We start from the raw sequence: 11281 nt of genomic DNA, 5'->3' as shown, positions 1-11281 counted from the left end.
TCAGTGGTTCTCAACCTTTTTTCAGCAATATACCCCCTGTGAATTTTTTTTTAATTCAAGTACCCCCTAATCAGAGCAAAGCATTTTTGGTTGAAAAAAAAAAGACAAAGAAGTAAAATACAGCACTATGTCATCAGTTTCTGATTTATTAAATTGTATAACAGTGCAAAATATTGCTCATTTGTAGTGGTCTTTCTTGAACTATTTGGAAAAAAAGATATAAAACTAACTAAAAACTTGTTGAAAAATAAACAAGTGATTCAATTATAAATAAAGATTTCTACACATAGAAGTAATCATCAACTTAAAGTGCCCTCTTTGGGGATTGTATTAGAGATCCATCTGGATTCATGAACTTAATTCTAAACATTTCTTCACAAAAAAAAAAGTCTTTAACATCAATATTTATGGAACATGTCCACAAAAAATCTAGCTGTCAACACTGAATATTGCATTGTTGCATTTCTTTTCACAGTTCTTTTTGACAGACATTTTAGTGACAAACCTGAGCTTGTGCTTCACTGAGTTTACATTCATATTTTGTTGAAGTATTATTCAATAAATATATTTATAAAGGATTTTTGAATTGTTGCTATTTTTAGAATATTTAAAAAAAATCTCACGTACCCCTTGGCATACCTTCAAGTACCCCCAGGGGTACGCGTATCCCCATTTGAGAACCACTGTACTAGGTCATAAAATCAGTGTCAGTTGAGTCGGTCCATAGGTTGCCTGTAGGGATTTTTAATGTCCAGCAGATGTCAGTATTTAGTGACACAGTATCAATACAGTTTTGCAATGTGTCGAAACGCTTCATGACGCCTCATCAACCCATCACTACTCCTCCTATTCTGCTATCGTTTTGTTTTTCTTTCTAACATCACAAATATTTCTTCAATGTCAGCAGCGCAGTCTCTGCGCTGCTGACCCGTCTCCGCTCGGGATGGTGTCCTGCTGGCCCCACTATGGACTGGACTCTTACTATTATGTTGGATCCACTATGGACTGGACTCTCACAATATTATGTCAGACCCACTCGACATCCATTGCTTTCGGTCTCCCCTAGAGGGGGGGGGGGTTACCCACATATGCGGTCCTCTCCAAGGTTTCTCATAGTCATTCACATCGACGTCCCACTGGGGTGAGTTTTTCCTTGCCCGTATGTGGGCTTTGTACCGAGGATGTCGTTGTGGCTTGTGCAGCCCTTTGAGACACTTGTGATTTAGGGCTATATAAATAAAGATTGATTGATTGAGATTGAGTTATTCGCTGATTCACCAACGCTCACATCATTTGTAATGTAGACATGTTCACACAATAATACCAATAATAATACTTTACATTGGATCTCTGCTTTGATGTGTCGATCACTTCCGCATCTCTTTGTTAGCAGCTAACAAGCTAAGCTAACCAGCAGGCTAGGCTAGCACGTCAAAGTGCACTCAGACTAATGTATCCGCTATACAAACAATTAATAACGACGTTTACTCCGTTAAACGTCATAAATGTGCACATGGACGTTGTAATTAAGACCAAGAAACCATAATAACCAAAACAACGTATTCTCCGTCAGACGCCATCCTGTTTTGTTCTTCCTCCTGTGTGACGTCATCGAGGTGTTCTCAACCGCGGAACAAATGTTGGCCAAACACGTGTTTCACTGGGACAATAGTGAGTGGTGCACACTTCCTTCGCCCAGCCACAGGACAAAAGAAAGTTCCATTTAAGAGTTGCTGGTGTAACAATAGGAAGAATATATTCCACTCCTCTCTTGTACATGCGGCTTATGAGGTAATATACATTATATAATTTTATATTATTTATCTTATTTACCTAATATGTTGTTCGAAGCTAACGTGCTAGCGTTAGCCCGCTAGCAGGCCTTTGTAGCAAATGCGAGCGTTTTTTATATGTTCTCTATGAGAATTATATTGACTTATTTAATACTTTAACTGTTTTTTTGCCGTATATTACAGTCACGCTTAACATCATTAAATGTTTGTTACTAGAAAGGAACAAACGTCTCGTAATTTAAGTCTGGAATAAGTCACATGGTATAATAATAATAATAATACATTTTATTTGGTATGGGGCAGCGCCGACATCCGGGCAACTGAGCTACATACGGGTTCTTTGAGCCATGGCAACCTGACTGGCGTTGGGACGGCGTGGCGCAGTGGAAGAATGGCCGTGCGCGACCCGAGGGTCCCTGGTTCAATCCCCACCTAGTACCAACCTCGTCATGTCCGTTGTGTCCTGAGCAAGACACTTCACCCTTGCTCCTGATGGGTGCTGGTTAGCGCCTTGCATGGCAGCTCCCTCCATCAGTGTGTGAATGTGTGTGTGAATGGGTAAATGTGGAAGTAGTGTCAAAGCGCTTTGAGTACCTTGAAGGTAGAAAAGCGCTATACAAGTACAACCCATTTATCATTTATCATTTAAAACAAACCGTCGCCATGACTCTTTAACCTGTCGACCTGCGCTGATTAAACCCGTCATTCTGCCTCGAAAATGCCCAAAGGTCACAAGGTCAGAACAAAGGTCTTATTTTGTTCTGCCAAAGCGTGCTAAAAGCCCACAGAGACGAGACAAATGGCTCGCAGCTTTACACCGGGAAAACGAGGACGGTTCTCACTGGAGTCCCCCAAAATCCCGGGTCGTGTGTTCGGATCACTTCGTTTCTGGTAAATATAAGGAACAAAAATCCACCTTCTTAACCACAACTTGGCTATACCGTCCATGCTAATGTTGAACCCGTTAAATGTTTACTGAATAGCGTTCGACAGCTGAAGTTGTTGTTGTTGCACAACAATAACATACGGTATAAAGGCTATTTTCGAAAACCCGTTTCATTTAAATTTGCACTTAACGGTTGGGTTTTTCAAAACCAATAAACCCTATAATTTTCATGTTGCCATTTAATCAACTTTTCAAGACAGTCGTAAAATGCTGTCTGCAAGTCTCCTTTGTTGTAATCAAACATTACTTGTAGTTGTTCATGTAGTTATTTATGTGTTTTATTCGTTATATAACAACCGAAGCTAACAACCGACCTGGTGCGCTTGTGAGGTAGACATAAAGATTTCCAAATTCCATGTGCGGCCATTGTGTAGGATTATCAGTCCACGCATCTGCTGGAAGGCGGTAAGGGCAGTCGTTTAATACAACTACAGAACATTTTAACTTGTATCTTAACCTAGCCTCACTGGAAAGACTATTTACATAGGCATGCGCCATTTAGAACAGTTTAAAATGCCGTGAAACCTCGTTAAATGCCTTTTCTGTCAATGCTGTGTTCGCTGTGAACTGGTTTGTTTTCAACGAATTCAATATGGCGACCGCGTTGCTAGGGGATTGGAGGGCGGAAGTGACGTAGGTCCGCCCTCGCCCATAGCGCTTTTCGGTGCACTCAAAGACGCTTTACAGGATAAACATTAAGATTATTTTTATTATGACAGTGTAATATATTGTATTACACATACATTGCAGTAGTCTACTTTGTGTCGCACTTCTATTACCTTGATGACATCCATCCATCCATTTTTTTCTACCGCTTGTCCCTTTTTTGGGGTTGTGGGGGAGGGGGGGGGTGCTGGAGCCTATCTCAGCTGCATTCGGGCGGACGTATCATGGAAATTAAATCAACTGATGTTTGTTAATACGAATACACTATTTGCACAATTGTAAGTGATTAATGTTTATCCATCCATCCATTTTCTATCGCTTGTCCCTTTTTGGGGGTGCAGGGCGGTGCTGGAGCCTATCTCAGCTGCATTCGGGCGGACATATGGAAATTAAATCAACTGATGCCTGTTATTACGAATACACTATTTGCACAATTGTAAGTGATTATATATATATATTATACATGTAAGTGAATATTTAATGAAATAAATATTAAAAATGGCTTTAATATTATGTACACAAATTGAACATGCACCAATATTTTGTTTGTAATCGAAGTATGAGGTACCCAAATATTCTCAAAAAAAAATGTATATACACTATATTGCCAAAAGTATTTGGCCACCTGCTTTTACTCACATATGAACTTAAAGTGCCATCCCATGGAATTGTCCAACATGTTTTGGTATCCTGGAGCATTCAAAGTTCCTTTCACTGGAACTAAGGGGCCAAGCCCAACTCCTGAAAAACCAACCATCCATCCATCCATCTTCTTCCACTTATCCGAGGTCGGGTCGCGGGGGCAGCAGCCTAAGCAGGTAAGCCCAGACTTCCCTCTCCCCAGCCACTTCGTCCAGCTCCCCCCGGGGGATCCCGAGGCATTCCCAGGCCAGCCGGGATATATAGTCTTCCCAACGTGTCCTGGGTCTTCCCCGTGGCCTCCTACCGGTCGGACGTGCCCTAAACACCTCCCTAGGGAGGCGTTCGGGTGGCATCCTGATTAGATGCCCGAACCACCTCATCTGGCTCCTCTCGATGTGGAGGAGCAGCGGCTTTACTTTGAGCTCCCCCCGGATGACAGAGCTTCTCACCCTATGTCTAAGGGAGAGCCCCGCCACCCGGCGGAGGAAACTCATTTCGGCCGCTTGTACCCGTGATCTTGTCCTTTCGGTCATGACCCAAAGCTCATGACCATAGGTGAGAATGGGAACGTAGATCGACCGGTAAATTGAGAGCTTTGCCTTCATGCTCAGCTCCTTCTTCACCACAACGGATCGATACAGCGTCCGCATTACTGAAGACGCCGCACCGATCCGCCTGTCGATCTCACGAAAAACCAACCCCACACCATAATTCCTCATCCACCAAATTCCACACTCGGCACAATGCAGTCCGAAATGTAGCGTTCTCTGGCAACCTCCAAACCCACACTGGTCCATCAGATTGCCAGGTAGAAAAAGCGTGACTCATCAGTCCAGAGAAGGCGTGTCCACTGCCATAGAGTCCAGTGGTGACATGCTTTACACCACTGCATCTGACACTTTGCATTGGACTTGGTGATGTATGGCTTAGATGCAGCTGCACGGCCATGGAAACCTATTCCATAAAGCTCTCTGCGTACTGTACGTGGGCTAATTGGAAGGTCACATGAAGTTTGGCGCTCTGTAGCAACTGTCTTTGCACTATGCGCTTCAGCATCCGCTGACCCCTCTCTGTCAGTTTACCTGGCCTACCACTTGGTGGCTGAGTTGCTGTTGTTCCCAAACTCTTCACTTTTCTTATAATAAAGTTGACTAAGGAATATCTAGAAGCGAGGCAATTTCACGACTGGATGTGTTGCACAGGTGGCATCCTATGACAGTTCCACGCTGGAAATCACTGAGAGCGGCCCATTCTTTCACAAAATGTTTGTAGAAACAGTTTCCATGTCTAAGTGCTTGATTTTATAAGTGATTAGGACACCTGATTCTCATCATTTTGATGGGTGGCCAAATACTTTTGGCAATATAGTGTATATATATTCTGACGCCAGCACATTTCTTAAGGTGTGGGTGAGGTTCAACCGGCATATTATCGCACGCCCACACTCGCTGGCACTTGTTACACGTGCTTTGCTGCACTTCTGTTTGTTTTCTGTTGGTTTTAAGAATGTTGCTTTCGCAGAAGGAAGAACGAGGAGAGGATATTGCGTGTAAAAGTAAAGCCAACTGATCACAGCTCTGCAGTCCTGGTCACCGTTGACGTGAGGTCGGACTATTTTGGAGGTGCACGTCAAGGTTGGCTGGTAGGTTGGTAGTGGGAGGAGCGAGTTGGCGTCACTCGATGCTGCAGCACAATTAAACTTTTATACGTGCAGTCAAGATCATATACACAATTCATAATAATCAATAACTGATGATTATTCCATGTGTAGAAGAACATCACCGCCAAGTGTCTCAGTCCACTTGGAAAATATTGTATTTGAGAGACTAAAAAAATATTTGACACATCTGAACTGAAGTTTGTTTGTGTTGTCTTGCAGACGTCCAGCAGATAAACGCTCGTCAAGAAGAACGTGCCCTTCAGCAGAAGGAGGATCCACAGCCCCCCTACATTAAAGAGGAAGAGGAGAATCTCTGGGTTACTCAGGAGGAAGAGTGTCTTCTAGGGCAGAAGGAGGCTTATCTCACCAAGTTTCCACTGACTGTTGTCTCTGTGAAGACTAAAGACAATGAAGACAAACCACCTGAGTCCTCACAGCTTCATCACAGTCCAAGTAAGCACATATCATTTTATTCTCAGGGCATTCAGTCCATCACAACTGGACTGTTCACTTTGTCTTAGAAGATGTTTGGCCTCTCATCCAAGTAGACTTCATCAGTTCATGCTCATAGACTTCAAGTCTTACATCTAATCATTTGAACTTAAGGCCTTAGAATGTCTTAAATTGTATCGAAATCTCATAAAAAAAATCTCGTCATCCAATATGTATGCTAAATAGTAAAAAACTGCGAGTACAAGGCGGCTAAAATCACATTTAATGGTAGTCCTCTATTGTGCCTTTAAAATCACCAACATTACTCCATTTACTTGTAGTGACCTGTATATTAACCAAGTATTAGCAGCATTGTAATTGTAAGAGCTAACATCGAGGAACTACTTTTAGTCAAACGGCTCCTTGCTCGCAGAGAGGTAGACTAGCTACTGAGCTGCTGCTGCATCGCCGCTGAGTTGGTAAAAGTTAGTTCTAGATTATAAATCATGCCTCACGCTTGCATCGGCGAAGGTCGTGGCCATAGACCGGGAAGTTGGTCAAATTAGTTTCCAACCCAAAGACGTCGCTAGGAAGAAGCTAATTTCTTCCCAGCATTCTTGACCCAAGGAGACAGAAAGACAATCTGTCTCCCCTCACGTCCTGTCTACTGGCCACTTCCTGCTACCGGCATGTAACCAAAGCTGATTGGACTGCGGCGGTCACGTGACTAGGGGGAGCACGCAGCGCTCAAAGAGTATTACAGAGCAAGAGCCTAATAGTCTCTGCAAAGGTATGTATTTGACACCTGTGTTACAAAAGCGCTTTGAGTCACTAGAGAAAAGCGCTATACAAATATAATTCACTTCAATTCATATGATATCTTGTTGTTCTATTTTCTAATTTCAAGGAGAACTGCACTTTTTGGAATCATTCACAGTCCCTATGAAAGTTAAAGTTAAGGTCCTAACGGTAGTCACACACCAGGTGTGGTGAAATGATCCTCTGCATTTGACCCATCCCCAAGTAGGTGAAGGCAGCGGAGGCCACGCTCGGGAATCATTTGGTGATTTAAACCCCAACCCTTGATGCTGAGTGCCAAGCAAGGAGGCAATGTGTCCCGTTTTTATAGTCTTTGGTATGACTTTGGTTTGAACTCCCGACTTTCCAGTCTCAGGGCAGACACTTTAACCACAAGGCCACTGAGCAGGTCGATGGTTAATGCATCCTCAATAGAAAATAAACCTTAGCAAAAGTTAGCTAACAATTGAGTCATTGGTAGCCGCTCTATTCTGCCTATAAAGTGCTCTAAATAACATCCTAAAACCTTCATCAACATTTTAAATACACACTGTAAGTATATATGTAATGTAGTAACATTCTTAATAACATGTCATATTTACATATCTTGCTCATTTTAAGCATACAATGTCTGCTCTCACTGGGATGCCGACTGATGTTCATATCTTCCCGTTTAGATGAAGAATTAATCCTCACAAAGGGTTCAAAAAGAGTGGGTGCAAAAGAGCGTATTTTCGTGTCTTTCTTGCCATCTCCAGGTCTAAGTTGGATGTCAAAGTTGACCAAGTTCTCGGTTTGTGTCCACAACCTTCACCATATAAGTGAGAAGCATGATTTATAATCTAGAATTAGCTTTCACCATCTTAGAGGTGAGAAAGCAGCTCAGTATGTCAAAAGCTAAGGCTAAAAGTAGGTCCTTAACGTTAGCGCTTATAATAACAATATCGCTAATACTTGGTTAATATTCAGGTCACAAAATGTAAATGGAGTATTGTTGGCAGTTTTTGGATGGTGTTGCGTTTGGACAAGTTGTTCCTCCCAGGGAATTCAAGTTTATGGTTGTCGCTCCCAAGCTCTTTACGACACTTAAAGCTGAGTAAAAGAACCACCAGAGACAGAATAGGTATTTTGTATTATATTTGCAAAGCTTTGTAAATATAAATGAGACCAGTCCAGCATAGAACATTCAATCACGCAGCTAAGATGGTCTGATCTAAAAAATGGAAACCTTCTATTCTATAAAGTCTCTCTCCCTCCCACCCTCGCTGTCTTGTTTTTCCAGCCCAAACACATGCCCATTGTCCTCCGCACCTGGACATAAGAATAGATAAGAAGAAGGAGTATCTCTCTTTCTTACCTTCCAAAGTCAAGGTTGGCACACAGTATTTGCAGACAACCAAAAGACCACAATTGGAAGAAAAACACTAGCTGTTTTGTAATATGATTATGAAAACAAAGAAGTAACACTTAAATACGGATATATGTAAATATCTGCCTCCGACAATGGTTATTTGGAGGACTTTGTGGGTCTAATAGAGGAGCTCCCATTGACTCCAATGTTAGCTGATTTTTGCTCACGTTTATTTACTAATTAGAATTCATAAAAATTTAAAACTTATGTCTTACATAAGGATTGTGAATGACAGGCGACATTTAAAAAAAGTGCAGTTTCCTTTGAATTTGTCAGATAAGTAAACAGTCCTTCAAATTAAAGATGAAAAACAATTGAGGTTGTTTATAGATATTATCCACAATGAAGTTACAGTAAAACTAAGCACACAAGGGAAAGTACATTCATATACACATGAAGTACACATATGTGTAAGAATCATGTTAACCTCCAAAATATTGTCTCGTTCTCCTAAAGCCAATATTGAGTATCCTTTGGTGAGCTGACCGTATCGTCACACCCTTAGTTGAAAGCACACCAACTCCATGACATGACACTTCCACGTGATGTAGAACAGTAGTACCACATTTTAAACATACACACACACCTGAAGAATATAAGAAATAAATATATTTGGTGGGCCAAACAAAATGACTCGGCGAACCAATGTTTGGTATGGGCGATATGACCTCAAATCTATATCCTAATAACAATATATGTCACGATATATCATTTGGTATATGATTGATAATAGAAGAATTTCAAAGCGGGTTACAAAAGCTCCTAATTTGGCAGCTGACATATGCAGTAACATATTGTGTCATTTCTAATTGTATTATTTTGTCGAAACTATTATTATTAATGTACTTGTTTATTTACTGTTAATATCTGGTTACTTTATTTGAGAAAATAATACTGGAAATTATGTAATATTTTACTGCATATTTTAGCAACTAAATTAGGAGCCTGTGTAGCCTGTTTTAAAATGGTTCTATTAGTAATTCTATATGAAATAATATATCGCAAAATCAATTTTAAACCATATTGTCTATCCATAGTAAAAAGTCCTGTCGTCCTGGTTTGTTTTTATTTTCCTGTGAATAATGTTGTAAAGAGCAGCGTGTTTGTGCGTCACTGAGATTTCAAGACAGTTCATATGATAATTTGTTTTTCCTAAGTGCATGTAAAAGTACTGAATGCGTTGTGTGACTGAGCAGAGATGGTGTGTTTGTCTTGCAGACGTCTGTGAAGAACATCTTCACCCTGAGCAACAGAAGTGGAGCTTCAGGATGTGGACGGAGGAACCAAAGCCCTCCCACATTAAGAAAGAAGAGGAATACCCACTTATCCCACGTTTTAAAAAGGAAGAGGAGGACCCACTGACACCCCATTTTAAAGAGGTGGTTCTACTGAGCCCTCACATTAAGGACGAAGAGGAAGATCCACTGACCCCTCACATTAAAGAGGAAGAGGAGGAACACAGCATCAGTCAGGAGGGAGAGCATCTTGAAGGACTGGAGGACTTCCCAGTGATTAGTGTGATTGTGAAGAGTGAAGATGATGAGGTCAAAAGTGAAAGTGAGGAGAAGAGAGAGGCGGAGCCTCCAAGCAGCAGCTCAACTCAACACATGACAACAGAAGCTGATGGAGACCACTGTGGAGGATCACAAGCAGACAAGCTCTTAGCTCCACTATCAGATAGTGAGGACACAACGTCACACTCTCCTGACACTGATGATGAAGACTCTAAAGATGATAAGACATGTCACACTGACAACACACACTTCACATGTTCTCTCTGCGACAAAACTTTTAATGACCGTCGTAATCTGAAAAGACACATGAGAACACACACTGGAGAAAAACCTTTTTCATGTTCAATCTGCGGTAAAGATCTTACTCGAAGGCAATATTTCAAAGCACACATGAGAATACACACTGGAGAAAAACCTTTTTCCTGCTCAGAATGTGGTAAACGTTTTATACAAAATGCTTATTTGAAAATACACATCAGAACACACACTGGAGAAAAACCTTTTTCATGTTCAATCTGCGGTAAAGATTTTACTCAAAGGCCCCATTTCAAAGCACACATGAGAATACACACTGGAGAAAAACCTTTTTCATGTGCAATCTGCGGTAAAGATTTTACTCGAAGGCAATATTTGAAAACACACATGAGAATACACACTGGAGAAAAACCTTTTTCCTGCTCAGAATGTGGTAAATGTTTTTTACAAAGTGCTTATTTGAAAATACACATGAGAACACACACTGGAGAAAAACCTTTTTCATGATCAATCTGCGGTAAAGATCTCAGTCGAAGGGACCTTTTCAAAGCACACATGAGAATACACACTGGAGAAAAACCTTTTTCATGTTCAATCTGCGGTAAAGATTTTACTCGAAGGCAATATTTGAAAACACATGAGAATACACACTGGAGAAAACCCTTTTTCCTGCTCAGAATGTGGTAAAAAAATTTAGTAAGTCAAAGTTTAAAAGTACACATGAGAACACACACTGGTGAAAAACCTTTTTCATGTTCAATCTGCGGTAAAGATTTTACTTAAAGGCCCCATTTCAAAGCACACATGAGAACGCACTGTGGTGAAAAACCATACTCCTGTTCAAGCTGCAACAAAAGCTTTCATCACCTAAGCACTCTTACAGTACACATGAGAACACACACAGGAGAGAAAGTGTTGAGTTGCAGTGTGTGTGGTGAAAGATTCTCCTATAAGTACCAGTGTAAGAAACACAAGTGTGCTGGTGAGAACGGCAGCAGCAAATGAAGATGCACAACACAATTCATCCTCTCATCATATTACAGAAAAGAGCAGTGCGGATCATTCACAACGTTGGTTGGTCCCCAACCTTTTTGTTACTGCGCTCGAAAATTTGTCCCACGGACCGGGGGGAGGGTTATTTTATTTTTATTTATTTTATTTATT

The 11281-nt window shown here is 41.2% G+C and overlaps 1 protein-coding gene and 1 pseudogene across 1 annotated transcript in view; both read left to right on the top strand.

The window, feature by feature from the left end:
- The window catches only part of LOC133624001 (uncharacterized), a 270822-nt gene that overhangs the window by 171198 nt on the left and 88343 nt on the right, over nucleotides 1-11281 (top strand). The gene's annotated exons all lie outside the window — the stretch shown is intronic.
- LOC140679825 (uncharacterized) lies at nucleotides 3965-10921 on the top strand (annotated as a pseudogene).

Source organism: Nerophis lumbriciformis, linkage group LG26, assembly GCF_033978685.3.
Source record: "Nerophis lumbriciformis linkage group LG26, RoL_Nlum_v2.1, whole genome shotgun sequence".
Taxonomy (NCBI): Eukaryota; Metazoa; Chordata; class Actinopteri; order Syngnathiformes; family Syngnathidae; genus Nerophis; species Nerophis lumbriciformis.
Note: the sequence above shows the minus strand (reverse complement) of the source record. Positions and strands in the feature narration are given on the sequence as shown.